The 17780-nt window shown below is 38.1% G+C and overlaps 1 protein-coding gene across 1 annotated transcript in view; it reads right to left on the bottom strand.

Moving 5' to 3' along the window:
- The window catches only part of LOC139462295 (vesicular glutamate transporter 2-like), a 68426-nt gene that overhangs the window by 50244 nt on the left and 402 nt on the right, over nucleotides 1-17780 (bottom strand). The window lies entirely within an intron of this gene.

Genomic DNA, 17780 nt, shown 5'->3' on the forward strand with positions numbered 1-17780 from the left:
TTACAATGACAGCTTCAGCACTATGGAATTGCGGCGTATGAAACCGTGCTCCGAGACAGAGGCCATATTGACATAGATGCTGTATTTTAACCATAAAATCAGATTAGATTTACGAAGCATCATTGATGTTTACACGACCCAATAATACGGTGATCAGAATGATGATTTTGAAATATGTTCAGAATATCAAAACTATATTATGGACTGATATATGAGGGCAATGTAGATAAATAAATCAGAGTGATCTGTAGACGTTGTTTTACGCAAACGTGTGCAGAGGATGGGACAATACGGCTCTATTCTGGTCTTGTGTTGTGCCAGACACTTAACGAGGATATTACTCAACATTTGCCAGTGCGTATTAGCACATCTAAATTCAGTGTGTTGTGGGTAGGACACAGGTGCTTAACATGTCACCTAAGAGGACGGTAACTGGCAGACTTAATTCGCAATCTCAGATTGCTTCTCGTCTATGCCAGACTTAATCATGGCGGACCATGCTGAGACAAGGGCGCTATATTTTCACAATATGACGGCGCAGTAATTAGTTAGAACGGACCAGGCTTACATAACATGATTGCTACAGTGATGAGTTGTGTCCCTTTTCTTTAAGTAGGATGAGCGAGAGACATGACAGATATGGAGAGAGAGAGAGAGAGAGAGAGAGAGAGAGAGAGAGAGAGAGAGAGAGAGAGAGAGAGAGATTGGGATGAACCCTTTCAGGCGGTTCACGGTTTAGAAGTCTTCTTGTTCACACCACACACATCCCATTGAACCTCACCCTGACAACCTTTGAAGACAAGCGTGCGTTATCTTGGATCTACACAGGGCTCTCCAGGGGGCAGTGAACACAAGCAGTCACTGTCGCTGATGTATAAAAGATGAGGTGTTGTAGAACGCACTCTGGCATCCTCGGTTCATACACGTGTGTTAACACCCCAAGTATAATTCAGTAGAGGACTATGTTGAAAATGGAATTTTAATTCTAACTGGTGTGAATGCGGATTTAGTCCTGTTTTCGTTTGTGCATGACAAATTTTCATAAATAACGGAGATAGACATCGATAGGGCATTGGTATATCCATAGTTTGAGTCCTGTAACCAGTCCACATACATTAATGATTGTGTTTCCAAGGACAATACGTTTTCACATCCCGTCTTGTTATAGAAAACAATACATCAGTTCCCAAAGTTCAGCTGTCAATATCCAACTCATTACACCTCCTTTGGGGAATACCATGTTAAGGTATGTGAGTAGATCGACGACAAAAGCCAAAGATTGTAATTTGATGTTCCAAAAGAAACCAAGCCCAAACTGCACTGAAACTCTTTAAAACAAGTAAAAATAATTCGATAACGTAATGCCACTATATCGTGCAAATACACAGGCCGGTGTTTTACACTTATCGAAAACGTAATCGAAGGAGTGACTTTCACGGGTGGGCTGACTGGCATTGACGTCATGAATGTACAAGGTATACTCTGGGGGACTGTTTTACGAGAGCATGCAAGGTATCAACACCAATGAGCGAATTTCAGGTAAGAAAATAGAAACGCTCGTGAATAATTTATATAGATCGTAAACTCATACTGACAGGAGGCTCTTGAAAACAATTATCGACCCCTGACTGGCGTTTCTGTGCGTGTTGAGAACATGTTGGCTCCAGTTTCAAGGCGGTTCTATAGGTCATGGGAAGGTTAAACTTAATGCATGACTGTAAACATGAAGTAAATTACCTCTGACTGTAATCTTGAACTATATGGAAATGTTTTCGCATTAACATGTAAAATATTATCATAGAGGAATATAGAGTACATGCATGTCGTGAAAACATTATTTCAGTTGAAACATTGCAGTAGTCAATGTCACGATCACTGAATCCTGGTAAGGAGTAAGGGAGGAAACTGCTCTGCTACTGAGTCACCCTTCTTCCTCTCCTATGACCTGCGTATGGTGCACTTCATGACATTCTCACTTGAACAACCAGAAACTGCGACAGGTGCATATGGTTTGTCATAATTATTGCATGTTACAAGACTGTGTGGCAAGGCGGACGACTTCAACTTTCTAATTGTCTACTTTCCCTTTATGTTGAGCAATATTCCTGCAGCTCAATCCTTTGGTGTCTACATTTCACACCTTTTGAGGTACAATCGAGCCTGCTCTTTCTGCTACGATTTTAAAGAGCGGAGGACATCTCCAAATTTGACGCATCTATGTCCGAAGCTATTCCCTATTTTGATAAGAAACATATGTTTCCGTGTTTTTCCAGGTGACCATTTGGCCTTTAATCGTGTTTGTGACGGATGCCACCGGTGGGACAGGACACTCTCATCGTTTAGCTAACACCTGGTGTCATCGCTATTTGATAGTGATTCAAAAACACATGCTCATGACAGAGTCGGAATCGTACAATCGACTGTGCTTTTGGCAGAGATTTCATATGAATATGGAAAGAGTTTTGTCACTTTCTTATATATATTATTATATCATTGGATGACATCATTTAATAATTTGAAATATGTTACATAATGTCAATTAATATTCATGAAAGAAATACAGAAAAAATCATGCAAATAACAAATCCATTCAAGTGTACAAAAGCAACACACACAAAATATATGTACTTAACTTGCTAAAACAAATATTACATTTCTTTTAGAAAGTACAGCTTTCATTCGATAACAGAGAGAGCTAATCCCCTTGCTGAGAAATCTCCAAGAAATTTCATTTTATCCGCTAAACAAACACACTCAACCGAAATCGAAATCAATATTTCAAAGAAATCCTCCAATCTTGGAAAATGTTTGATAAATATCTAATCAGGGATACCACATTTTCGCCCAACACCTTCCCTCCGATAGTGATGTGACTGTCAGGTCCAAACGCTCCACAAGTCCATGCTCACACAACGATAAATAATTCATCCTCATCCCACTGTTCAAGGATTAAGTCTGGGCCATTGCTGGGCTTGCGGACAGAACAACAGCTGAGGAAATTTCATTTAGATAGAGTAGAGTTATTTAATTTAGAGCGGGTGTTCCCCTCCCCTAATCAATTATTCCGACTGATAGTAAGCAGAACTTCCTCGGGCAAGAACATGTCTCATTAACCCTTCTGATGCTAGTCTGTCAGAAAGGTCCGGGAGCCATTTGGGATTCCATATACCATCTGGCCAGCAAACACTTGCAATTGCATGACAGTGACATAAAGGGTTAGTTAAAAGATAAACTAGTTCATTATGATAAACATATGAAAATGAACTGGAATTCAGTTTCAGTCTGTGAGACGTTTCCTTTCTTGATTGACGACACGGACAATGCGAAGATAACATTTAGACTTTAACAGAAGAACTTGGGGTGAAGAACTTGTTTTTATGTACATACTTATAGTCGTGTATTGATGTGTTAGGGTTACTTAATATATCAGCTATCAACTTAAAGAAAAAATATCAGAATAAACACGAAAATTCATGTGCAGCATCGTTCCATACATCCAATTCTTGATAATAAGGTCTTGCCCGGAAAGATGAAAGAAGCGGATATGGTGTTGATGTGGGATTATTCTCTTGGCTGCGTAGGGTTACTGCATCAAATAACACAGTGTACTGGCATTCTGTCTCAGGGGTGCTATGATGGGATGTTTAACTAAATAACATAGCGACTGCCAAATATATATTCCCAACATCAGAATACCTATTGAATTAAGGGCATCATAACACGCAGTATCTCGATTGAAATTCACAGCCCTGTCTATGCGATGTAAAATTGAAATAGAATGCGTATATTTACATGAAACGCCGATCACCTTTGCCGATCGTGTTGTGCAAGACGACTGTTATCATGAGATGAAAGCCAGCTTGACAATTACCTAATGCTGAGCCTAACATTTAAATGAAAGGGTATATCTACGATGTACATTATTACACCGGTCAATGAATACGCAATTTCGTCCAATTAATATTCAAAGCCAGCCTTAGCAAAATGCTGTGAAGTTCAAACAGAAAATTTTAACATTTGCAACATATCCCAAGGACATGTCGAAGAGTTCTTGATGAGCTTTGGTCCTGGAATATATGAATTGTAATAAAAACGATGTAAATGAAAACAGATCATTCAAGTTAACCAACGTTATTAGATCTAAATGTCATTATATTATCACAGAATATTCTCAGGAGACTTCTACAGCGGGAAACTCCAATTTCAATTATAGTTGATATTCTTTTAATGATTTGGTAATTTCAACTGCTCTCAATTTAGACTTCCAGTCCTTTTCATAAATCAATAAGAGTTAAAGTCCTGAACACAAGTCCTTTCCTAAACCTCTCCCGACCAAACCCAAATTCACTCATTCTTTAATCAGTGTCAAAGCACTTTAAGTCCGGATCCTTCACTTGAAAAGTCATCAATATTTTGGCACTTTTCTCTTGCCTGAATCCGTATCCGCCACATAATCAATTCCCATGTTTACACAAAACCAACATGACAGAAACGCAGTTAATAATACAGTCCCGAGGATAATATTTTATTTATTCATCTTCCGTGAATGAGACACCATGTTAGGGTCAGTGACATGGGTAAATACTGCATTTATACAATGAGCCAATCAGCTTGAATTAGATACGCCACACAGCGTATGTGGTCATTCTCCTCCATTTACACACATGCCTCATACTAAAATAACTCAGCAATGTTTCCTTAAAGAACATCTTAGGAGAATAAATCAATTTGGGGTTATCTTGAACATATCCATTTAAAAATATATATGCAACAATTATTTGATACACTGTACGTTCCTATCAAAACGCTTCACATGGGCATAACGAAACTAAAACCACATTCAAGATCCATCATATCAAAAGATGAACTGAAAGATTTACCATGAGGATATAACGCAGAACATAAAATTTCAAATGGCCTGTGAAGCAAACTACAAATAGCCAGTATATCCTATATTGATATCCTATCGGCTACAGCGATGAAACCACACGAAGAGAGCAATGCCCATTGTTGAAGAATCAAACCAGCCCGTGACTTGCAGACTAGACTATTTACCATTTATTCTTTGTCTCTGCCAATATTGTAAAACCATTTGCAAACGATGAGAGAAGTTGGATCAATTTTGGGCCACCCAATACGTCTCGGGAGTACTTGTTCGTATCATGGGAACGCTGCCTCCAGAAGCCTGACAGGGTTCTCCCTACCACATGTTAATTGATATTGTCACTAACGTTAATCCAACCCAGAAAAATGGACATCTATTGGTCGTTCAGTGCTAGGCTTTTTCCCAAGAGGGACTTGGAAATTGGTTCCAAGAAAATTCAAGATCCACTCTTCGGCGTTTTGATGGGCTCGTTCTTGCATATCGGTTCGTCTGAGAGGCAGAATTCAGTCCATAGGCTAAAGAGGCATGTTGAAGACAAGTGTGGCATCATTTGTCTGTGGAGCCAGGCTGTATATTTTTCAGTTATCATAGTTCAACGAAAATGCATACTTTGGAAGGTTAATATTTGCAAAATATGATTATGTATCTTTTGATAATAATAATAATCAGATAATCAGTGTGTTTAAGAGTATGTTTCATATCATACCATAATAACTGCTGAGAACCACCTCCATCTTGCGTATGGCTTATACATCGTATGTTCGTGATGGCATCAACGTGCAAGAGTGGCCATAATTCACGTATATCTATCTCTGTGTTTTAGATGCCTGTGGTTCTTTCAACCACTAGTGTTGTAATGCTGTGAATATTTCTGGTGATAGTGATAATATCTCTATGTATACTTTAATCTCTTTCCCTATCACAAACAAAACACAGTTTTACCATCGGGTATTTACATAAATATGCATATCAAAACGTAAAATATTAGTACAAACGATATGGCATGTGATTTTTATAATGGACATAGTATTGGAATTACCATAGTGGATATAAGAAAACAAAATCTGATGATATGAACGACTAATTTATATGAATTACATATTTCATACCACTATGACAATTTGATATGCAGATTAATTGAACAATCAACACGTTTAACACGTTTAACACTTAATCTATCAAATTTTTACTCAGGGATTTGTGGCAAGTGGCAACATTGTGTTGATAATGAATTCATTATATATGTATATTTTGCTTTATATTGTTACGTAGATCTGGGAACAATAAGTTCTAGTTTCAGAATTAAAGCATTGCTGTTGTTCTGTCTTTGTTGTAGGGACAACGTGGAGAGTGAAAAAGGTCTGTCTTATTCCTTGAAAAGTAAAACGGTGTCATTTGCATACTGTTTGTTGAATGAATCGGATTTTACGCTTTCGTCCGTTATCTTTCCGCCATAACTCGGAGACATCCGCATATAGACTACTGGTGTTAACCTATAGTCGGAGTACTAATTAAGTATGTCTGAGAAGCGTTTTACCAATTGTACATGTATGTGTTAACGTCAACAGCAGCGTTACGCCATTACCCTTGATAAACGACCCTGACCTTTCCGTGGAGCTACACTGTTCGTTAAGAGGTTCTTGTTATTCGCCGTAGACAGAAGCCTGGATTGTTAGCTGCATAAGAGAGAAAGCTTTCTTCAGACAACCTTAATGAAACCTTTTTAACTGGAACATGACGAGACAGGAAGGACCTCTGTAAGAGGGGGGGATTATATGGATAGACTTGCACATAGCTACATCGGTTAAGATTATCTCTTGTGGAACAGGCATACCAGGAAGAAGAGAGGTAGATGGATGTACAGCCCAGTTGTAATGCCCCTCTTGTATCGACGTACAGGGAGGAAGGTGGCCCAGTGGTCTATAATACTGCAGTGTATTCAGGGGAGCAAACAGATTCGTTACTTTGAGAAGATTTAAGGGCATGGAATGACCCAGAGGTCTAAGATGACATGTATTGTGCTGGTCACTGTTACATCCTTAGCTCAAGCCAATCATGTACCAAATCCCAGGATTGTCTCGTTCGTGATTGTTGGTCTGATAGCACCATAGCCGTTTTATGGATTTCACTAGAGTGGTAATTGTCTACGACTTGCGTCTCTGTAATCCAACATCATGCTTCCATGCCGTGATATAACTGTTTACAGCAAGTGTGAACCCCAGGGCACTCGACCACTCATTGTTTGGTAGACACCTGTATTTATAAATTCTCACTGAGGGCTATACATGCACTTTGTTTTAAATTGACGGTCTTCCAATTCAATCCTTTAAAAAGTCTCTCCGCTTGAAATTCAAATTCATTCTACTTTATTTTTTGTATGTGGGTTTCAAATTACGAACGTGTGAGCAATGAAAAGGTTAACAAGAAATTCGCATGTTTAATGCCCCTTTTGGCCAGTGTTTGCATGTACTCCATGTCAGTTCTTGAATCAGAAATTGCATGTTGGTTCATTATTTAAATCTTCACAGCGTCTATGTTTTCCACTTTTACTACCCACTTGAAGCACATATTACACTCAGCTTTATTCTCTTACACACTTGCATTGTTGCCGAACACAACCAAAAACAACCCAAGAAAAAATGAGATGACAACTCATAAACGACCTATCCCTGAAAGTGTTTAATTATTAACTTCCAAGAACGTATAAATGTCTTGAACCTACAAGAAAGTATGTGAACGGGTTTTTGGTAAGCTTGTGCAGCATCGATCAATAACCTCAAAGGGCCCCTGATGTGTCTTGTGACGGTGTGTTTGCGTGCCATGACAACGTTGAATGTACAATTTGTCACTGATCATTCACATTTCAACAGAACTATCAAGTAGGAGGCGGTGTATTAGGTGCTATTGTTTCGATTGCTGGATAACCTTTACAATTCACTGAAAGTGAATTTTTCTTGGTGATGATTTAATGGGTTCAGAATTCAGTGGGCTAAAGAGTATGTTCCACCATGTAATAACGTATCAGAAAAGTAACCCATATCTGATTTCATGTTTTATAGACATACCTCCATGAAACAGGATAACATACTGATGATAATTAATGTATTTTTAACATTGTTGGTTGGCATCAGTTACAACAGCTGGAGCTTTCAGAGGTATTACCCTTTTCCGTTCCAAATATATCCTCTTTATTACTACACGTCTAATGAAATATGCCCTTTCGAGTTATTCTGGAATTCCGTACCACTAGTATCGTATTAATGAAGAAAAAAATCGAATTTATATCGAAAACATCCTAGTTCTTACGTTTATAGAATTCTCCTTTTCACAAAGCTTCGAGGCCTCTCAGACACAAAGTCTCTAGATTTCTGTTAGACTCAAAGACATTTAGTACTTCGTTCGTTCGATTAGGAATAAATGTGCACTGGTGTTTTGACGGGGTCGTAAAATGGCTCCCGATGCTTGAGAGCCAGTTTTGGAGCATGTTAAGGTAATAACTGGGGACAATTCATAACAATTTCCTCCTAGATGACAGGATGCGCTGGTATACTTCATTTCATGACACCAACAGAACAAATCCTTCCATTAAACATCCGTCAATCTAAGAGTAGGGAGTCAGATCTTCTCAACACACTTCCAACTGGACCGGGCTCTACACAGAGGGAATCCGCAGTAATCGGGGGGTAATTTCAGTCTTGAAAGACCATGATGACAGATTACCTTGCCTGATGGCTGTCAAGCTGTACGATGACAGCAAGGTTAAGAGGATTTACCCCTATCCCCCTGTATCAGACGACCCATCAGCTCCACAGGAAAGACAATGCGACCAGTCAAATACAGACGACTGCTGCTGAAGATTCTACCTTCGTATTCAAATACGTAAGATTAGGAATAAAAGCATCGCTTCTTTTGCCGCCACTTCCATCTTTGACTTGATTATGAAGTGAACAAACGTTAGCACGAGCAGGAGAGAAATGTCGGTTGTCAAGGCCGCCTACCGAGCTTCCTTTGAAATCGGACGCACCTTTAGACACATCGACTTGATTACACTGACACGGTCCTGAAATCTTAGAAACCTTTGAGAAAACTGCATAATTTTATCTAATTAATCACGGGCTAGACGAGTGCACTTTGTGTACGTTATTGTGATATGAATGGCTTCAAAGCAATTATTCTTTGGCCTTTGGAGATCGGCAAGATCCCACAATCGAAATAATTGCCATTATGAATTCCGAGGCGAGGAGATGTGTTTGGACCGCAAGTCATCCCACATCCGCTGCAACCAACGCTGAGGTGCAAATTAAGCTAATAAGCCCACAAACACTCCATCGGCAAGCAACCACTGTCGCTACGTGACCTATCTCATGCGTAAGGCCACGGTCAGGAGTAAGAAGACAGCAAAGAGGAGTGCAATCATAAATGAAGACAAATGTCGCTAATGTCCTCTGAACGTGTAGAATTTGCACCACAGACGTAATGACACGGTCAGTTGTAATTTGTCTGTACGTACATATCCCAATTTAGTAAAGGACCGTTGAGAACTAAAGACAATTGATAATTCAAGTCCTTTGAAAGTCTTGGCTCAAAAGATCCAATTGTCGAGTCCATTCTGTGTGAACTCGCGTGAAAGGACACTCGCAATCAATCACTGATGCTGCGGCGTGTATGTTTCAAACCAAAGTTTCATATCAGCTGACACATAATGACAAACAGAACAACTTTCACCGGTTTGTAGTTTAGTCGTATGTGTGAAAAGATGTTACTGAACGACTGATGTTCTGTTGTATGACGTCAGCTACAAACACTTCCTTTTTAAAGTAAATTGTGTGCGTGGCGAGTGCTTTCGGTAGAACTGCACATGCTTACATTTTTCGCGAACACCTGGTGTCAGCAATGATTTTAAGTGATCAATTCATATAATTTTCACCAAGATATTTTGCCATTTAGGCACAATGGTACCAGTTTTTACAGATATTCTATGCGTTTTATATTTACATTATGTATTGGTTTACATATACATATATAGCATGTGCCCTATTTCGTGCATGTTTGATATACAATATTGTGCGTTGACACATGAATTTCAGATCAGTTTACCTTGATATCCATCAATCCACTTTAGGAATGTAAGCGTAACCTAAACCATTCCGAAAAATTAATTGTATTTTCAAACAACTCTAAAACACCACAGCAAGTGAATCTATCTAGAGTAGCAAAAATATACTTGCAAAAGCTATTGTTATGATCGAAATCTATTCTTAATGATGCATCTCTGCCTGTCCAACTTGCATGTCAAAATACCATTTAGCGCCGGAAGGGCCAGAGCTCATTTTGCTACCTTATGTGTTCTCGAGTTCATCGCACAGGAACAACATCACGTGATTTGCTGAACATGTTTGGCTTCTATTCAGTGTAAGGAGCGTTGATTAAATTGATGCCCTTTCAGGTAATTAATTAGCCATGTGCTATCAATTATTCATTGCTATCATTCCATCTTCAATGTGGCATTCAGGCACAGGGTACATGCTCACATTGCAATTTACTGTGGACTCTTAAGCCTTTTTAAGACCACAAGTACTATTAGGAAATGAAAGTGTAGAGGATGTCTCCACCCCTGAAAGTCCCACACACCGTGATACTGCTTTAATAGCCATAAGCGTATCAGTTTGTTATCACATGCCAGTTCAATGTGCGAGTGTCGGTAAAAGGCACTGGGAAGTATACTCATTATTAATCTATCACCTTTGTCCATTAATCATATTGTCGACAGAGGGAATGAGTTTCTTTGGGAGTGTGAGTTGACGTTGCAAGACCAATAAATGTACAACCAACGGTTACTGTTTCTGGCATTAATAACCAATGAGGTTTCATGAAGTTAATGCGGGTTACAGTGCAAATTAATTACACCCAAAATAAAAATGCAAACAACTAATTATATTATGTCAAAAATAATAATGGACAGTCATAACTAAAATAAGGGTTTGTCGGAATATAGTTTTTCTTGAGTTACTGCCAACCAACATTTAGGTATATAATTATCTTTTTAGTTACATATTTTGGAATGTTGCTGAGTGCGACGTTAAATAGGAAACAAAACATCTTTTACAGCTTGACTTTGAACATTTAGGGTTAACATATAAAGGTGTTTGCTCAAGAACAAATATTAATGTAGGCCAGACAACTTATTTCAACTGAACATAGAACCTATTTTATATCGAAATGATTTGTTGTGATTGTACAAGCTTTCCCAATGTCTATGGCGTTTAAAAGCAACGCACACAATGGAAGGTGTGGTTTGTGAAAGATAGAGCACTAAACAATGGTTTGTTTCTTGCAAAAGCTGAATAACCAGTATTCATCGGCGTTACAACAAAAAAACAAATTAACCATGCTTAAGCTGAAATGCAGCAACATGGGAGCTTCAGAGAGCTACTCTTTGTGATCTTCATACGATTCGTGCATTAACAAAAACATAAACCCAAATACAACACGGCAATCAATGTTTCATCGATGCCGCTAACATCTACTGTCTGTGTTTAATTTACTTAAAACTTTCATTTCCTTCCAACGTAAAAGCCTTCCATGGAGCTAATGGCTTTATATATTATATCGATAATTTCATGCAGAGGCTAAAAGATTAGGACTTACCTGATAGCAAAATAGTATTTGTTTATTGACGTCCTTGCATTATCTTGCTGAGATTGTCAATTCATTTACATCAACCGCTAGTGCATGAACTTCGGTTATTGAGAGTAACCAATAGTATATCCGAACTGACTGTAACGTAACCTTTAGTGTGAAGTGTGACAAACATAAAGAAGAAATTTTAAATGCTTCCGTGAATACGAAGCAAATGCATTTAACTTTGACGGAACTATGTCCCAAGGGATTTGACTTGTAATATATCCGTCTGAACAGGAGGCGACAAACATTTTGATAACACGTAGAAAAAGACATTATGATTATTGATTTTGGATTTGAAACAAATAATTAATACCACGTCCATCATTCAACGTTCTGAATTTATACCTGCTTTCTGCACAATGCATGCCGGGTATTTTGTCATGGTTACTGTAAACTTACACCGTTTCCCACACAAAGAACCGTGCGTGGTTTTTGAAAGCGCCATGAGATCATGTCAGTGTACCAGAAGAACAAACATGACCGCATTGAACTTATTGAGTATTGAAATAGAAGGATATTTATCCGTCAAATATAGCCGCTACTGAACCAAAACTAGGAACGACTTGCTTCTGCGGTATGTAAATATTCTCTGCTATTGCTAGTTGAATCGACGTTAATGCTGATAAAGGGGCAGGTGTTCTTGTGTTATGTCCTCATAAACGGAAATTGAAAATATCAAATCGAGACTGACGTTTAACTTCCTGTCTGAAGGTCAAGGTTGGTTATACATCTTTCATAGAATACTTGGCTTGATCGAGCAAATTCAACAGTATTATTGATGTGGGGAGACTAAATGTGAACAGAAAATCATCCTTTGATTACTTGTATTTGTCATTGCCTGACTTTGGGATACCTTGGCCTCAGTTAAGACAAAACAAATTGTCCATAGATCAAAATACACCAATAATTTATGATACGTTCTACGCAGCAAAGAATGTTCTTTCCAGGCGGGCGTGCCGTGTGACTACAATTCCCAGGTCTTCCTGTCGTTCATTGTTTTCTCTAGCTATATGCACAATCGTCAGACCATAATTCTATTAGAAGCTTCGGCTGACGGTTTCCCCGGTTTCCATGGAAACATTTTAAAAATTCATGGATGAGTTAAATCTAAGAAGTTTTAGAACTGGTTTCCTGTCGACACAGCAACAGATACACTATCGCAGCATGTACACTCGCAGCATGTACACTCTTTATAAGGCAATGTACCTTTTCTGTGTGGTTACTGAAAATAGTAATTGTAGTAACCAATTAAAACATCTACTGGATTTAATAAATACCATCCTAATCAATATTTCCCGAAAAATGAAATTTTGATTTCAAACTGTGTTAGCGGAAATGAAATACACCTTAAAAATGAGTTCGCTTATATTTAAGGGTATCACTGTTAATCGTGTATGATTCTATACTATGCTTAAGTTGATTTTGAATCATTTGCGTACAGGTCCAGTGGAGTGACACATTGAAGAAATTCTAATATAACATCAACTTGATTTCATAGAGTTTCCACAGTACAACAAAAGACAACTGAGTAATACTATACACAACATAATTAGAGGGAGCGTAATAAACAGTAGCAATCACATGGATATTATTAACCTAGTAACCCTTTGAGGGGTGGACCATAGCAGTGTCATTAATCAACAAGGAATAGAAGAAATGTGGAAAGCAGACTAGAATAAGAAACAGTGGAAGTCCAGGCAAGTGTATATTCTGCTCATTTGATTCACGACACGGTATTAAGTATTTTTTATGCAAGGTGGACCCTCATGACAGAACCAGTTATTCACATCGACATTTAGACCATCGTGGGTCTGACATTTCTTCAATGGGTACTGCCAATTATAGTGCCGTGCTCGGGATTTCTTACTTGTCTGGCTGATCTCTGTAACTGACCATTAAATTGCAAGCAACAGCTGGTCAAAGCAGGTCCCTCTATTCCCGATGTGCTCAAGGTCCCCTATAGAGGCCCTTGTGGTCATAACGTTGTCCAAAATAAAGTCCGTCTCTATAACAACGTTTTCTAAAAGACACAATACGATAAGTGATTTGCCCGGGGCGTTACTGTATTCATTATATAATGACACACAACCCCAGTACTGCCACTTAGTGCCAAACTCATATGCCTTGAAAAATACATTTTTCCCTGTCAATCGAAGCGTAATTTACAGATCTTCCTTTGTCAGAAATAAGCAAGACATAGCCAGAGACAACTGAAGGTATGATAATACTGTCATATTTTCTGGCAAATAACATGTTGTTGTCTTGCACAAATGTTAAGTGCTGGGGGTAATTGTTAAAGATGGGGACTGCTACCCCAGATGCATTTTTTTACCGTTATCAAGGAACATAACTGTGTGTTTTGCTTAAACATGGTTAAGATCGAGAATGGTATGTTCGCCATCAGTATAATTCTGACATGTATAGTATTAATACGGGATAGTAAAAAGCTATGGTTTAGAGGTGATTAGCAACCCAATTCCGACATTATTCCTTTCCTGAAGTTTATACGTACGCACATGTTTAGAACTTTTTTTATGCCACTATAATTGTGTCCTTAAATGTTATATTTAAATACATTACATTACATGATGAAATGCCATTGAATAGAAATGACTTAATTCTTGAAAAGGGGTGGGATACGCGCACCTTTTCGCGAACACCTGGTGTCGTCACTTTTCTTATAGTGATTTATAAACATATGCTCATGATATAGTCGGAATCGTACAATCGACTCTGCTTTTGACAGACATTTCTTGCACATTTTATATGTTTTCTGAACAAATGGGCATTAACGCATATTGGAATTTATGGCACCAAAAGTACTTGTTACCCATATTTGGGCAATTTCCTAACTCAATACAGTTATTTGATTTTAATGATACCTACTAGCATTAACTAGGAAAGGAGGGGGGTATTTAAAAGTTAATATGGTGGTTTCAATATTACTATGTGTGAAGAAAGACAACGACACTGATATGATGATGGCAGTTCCAGGATCATAACTAGGGATTTCAGTTCCACAGATACAAACTATGCATAGAGAGATGCAAAACATCAGATCACATGCCGACATGTCCCCGAAAGGATAGAGTGATCAATTTATTATGGTTTTGTATGATCCGGTCGTTTGCGTGAGTTTCATTGTTTTAACATTTTAGGAACAGTGAAATGATCTCAGTAGCATCGATAACTTAACCCCATGAACACATAAACTAATCATGCCAACTTTATACAGAATGGCCCAATAGGGGATTAGATAGTTCATGCCGTTCGCGTCACTTTCAGCAAGTTAAAAGAGCTTTTTTTTAAAAGCAGTGACATGACCTCGCTGCCACAGATAACTTAACCCTAGGGACCTACACGCAAACAATGTATAATTACCGCATGGTCCAACAGAGTATTAGCTGATGACTTTATGAGAACATGTTAACCGTTACAAGAGTGGTGAAATTAACGTGACTATTGAGACAGGGTTGAATGCCTGTGCTAATGATTGAATACTTTTACCTCATGGTTATTGACCCATACAGATATTCCACATTTGGGTCACAGGACAACCACAATGACATAAGTAATGAGACGACTGCTATGTTCGATGAAATGTAAATGGTCGTGCTTCTGCGAGTATGACGCACAGGACAGTGATTTGAATATTTATCTGTTCACAATCTCTAAAACAGTTCATATTGTTTATTTTTTTATTTTTCAAATTAGGTATGCATTCTGTTCATCTTTATCCTGAAAAAAAGTATAATTCGTATATTAGCAGGTACGTTGACATGTAATCGAGGGTTGTATCTGACGACATATGGTTTAACAGTGACGTCACGAGATTTCATAACTGTGTTTTCCTGTCACATTTATCCAGTATCTTATATGAAACAGCATATATTCGGAAACGAAGATGACATTTTGAACTCTCCTTAAGCTTAATATACCTGTACTTTGGAATAGAACATAAACTACATGGTGAATGTTGAGATCATGATATATTATTCATCACTGCAAGAACTTTCCAGGCGTCCTTATTATCTAAACGCTGCGCGACTATATTTTCTCCTAGTACTGTATAGGGTTTACATATGAAAGCCGCTTCACGGCCGCTCCATTGTCATGGAACAAACATTTTCCCATGAGAAATTGAAACCATGGTTACTTCGTCATATTCCCGCATATACAGGTCGGGGTAGGGCGTTCATTTAATGAAGATCAATCATAACTGGCTTCAACTTTAATATTTTATGTTGCATCCATAGATAGATAGTTACATAGTGTATGCATAGGTCAGAAGCATGTGACAGCAAGCGTAATAATTTTGTATTTGTTGCTCTCGTTCAAACATATCATACAATTTAAATTGTAACTGTTGCTGTAGATGATTTGTGTGGACATAGCTGCTGTTATATTTGTAATAGTATTGGTACGTCGTATTTTGTTGATTGTGTTTCCATAAGAATCCAAACCATAACATTACATGCAAAAGCCGCGGGATTACTCTTTCTGCAAACACCTGGTGTCTTCACTGATTTTCAGTGATACATTCATATAATGGAATGTATTCCGGCAGATAATCGAGACTGATTATCCTCAGGCGTTGACGTTGTATATTTAAGATAGGAATGATCAGATGATTTAGAAAATGACAAAATTCCATGTATTCTACACACACATGCGCTATTATAACAGATTTTGGGAAGGATAGTGCACAGACATGTGTTTCTCTGAATTAGCAGTTGTTACTATATCGGGGAATGAATGACTTTCTATATTGGCGTGGTGGATGAGTCGTGAAATTAAACTGCCGATGAAATTGAAACGTCTCTCTGGTGCTCAGTTCACATCTGGTTTCCATGCCTGGAAAGATGATAATTTCATAGTCATCTATTTCCCAGAACAATTTACATACGGCCATCATTCTCGATCATACGTGCATCAAATGTAGCAAGAACGTGGAAGAAGAAACCGAGCGCCTTTTAGATCACGTTTTTGACATTATACATCACACTGTGTCTTTTTTGTGTCTTTGCAAATCACATTTGACATTTGTAAACATATTGTGAATAATATTATACAAAAATACAATCTAAGCGCCACCTATATATCGCTCCAATCTTTCGTGTATATTACAACATATGCGTTTCTGCTTCATATTTAATAGGTTCGGAAAGTTTAGCTTATATAGCACAGTTACCATGGCAATAGGCATGGTATTATCAGGTGCTGGCATTTCATCTGAGTGTAAGTAGGTAGAAACCTTTTCATCTGATCGTGCCAGGCTTTATCATACGTTACTACAACTGACCACGTCTCGCAATAGTAGTGCCGGCCTTACAGTGATGCCTGACAGCTATGGTTCTATTAAATGTCTTTAAAGGATTATTTTATCTAAAACGTGTAAATTACATAGAGCATTGGGTTACTTTTGGCATAAAACATGGATAATAAATTCTTGGTTTGAAATAATCTAAGATTTACAAAAGAAATAAAATGTAATTATCCTTCTTGTATGCTTGGTGTTTACCATTAAGTTGTGCAACATGATTTCCATAATGCATTTCAAAGCCATTATGAGCTGCGTGAATATGTAACATTAGCAGATAAAGTAGAGCAGAGATACCGTCTATGTATTCAATCTCTCAAGGGACCTGCTAGCATACATGTACATGAAGTAGATTGGAGTCTGAGGTTTTGAATTACACGTCACTGTTGCATCTTGTAGCTACAATAACAGGGATGAGTCGACTGTGAAAAGCATACAAACTGAACTGGTTAGAAAGCAGTCTTTAAATTGTGAATACCACCTGGTATCAAAGCGGAATGTCTAGTTCCGGCAGGATTGAAAGGGCACATGTGTGTGCTCAAACACCAGACTAAACATTAACATGGTTATGCACACACAAAACAACATGTTGCATGTGCACTTAATGTCCTATTCTATACGTTGCCCAGTATATAATCATCTTCACAAACGAGCAACAAGATTTGGTCAAAATATCATGTTGTATCACCAATGGGTGTTGGCCAGTTGTGGGACCGTTGTGTCTTGTCAACCGTTAAGTTAGAGTTTGATGAATATTATCTGATTCTTAACCACAAGTTAAATGGCATATTTCATGACATTAGCAGTTGTGTTATTAACACAGTTAAAAATCACTTTATCGTAATTAAATTTGGTAAACTGTGAACGCTCCCAGTATCAGATGTCCAAATC

This window comes from Haliotis cracherodii, unplaced genomic scaffold (assembly GCF_022045235.1).
Source record: "Haliotis cracherodii isolate W230 unplaced genomic scaffold, xgHalCrac1.p SCAF_15, whole genome shotgun sequence".
NCBI classification, from domain to species: domain Eukaryota; kingdom Metazoa; phylum Mollusca; class Gastropoda; order Lepetellida; family Haliotidae; genus Haliotis; species Haliotis cracherodii.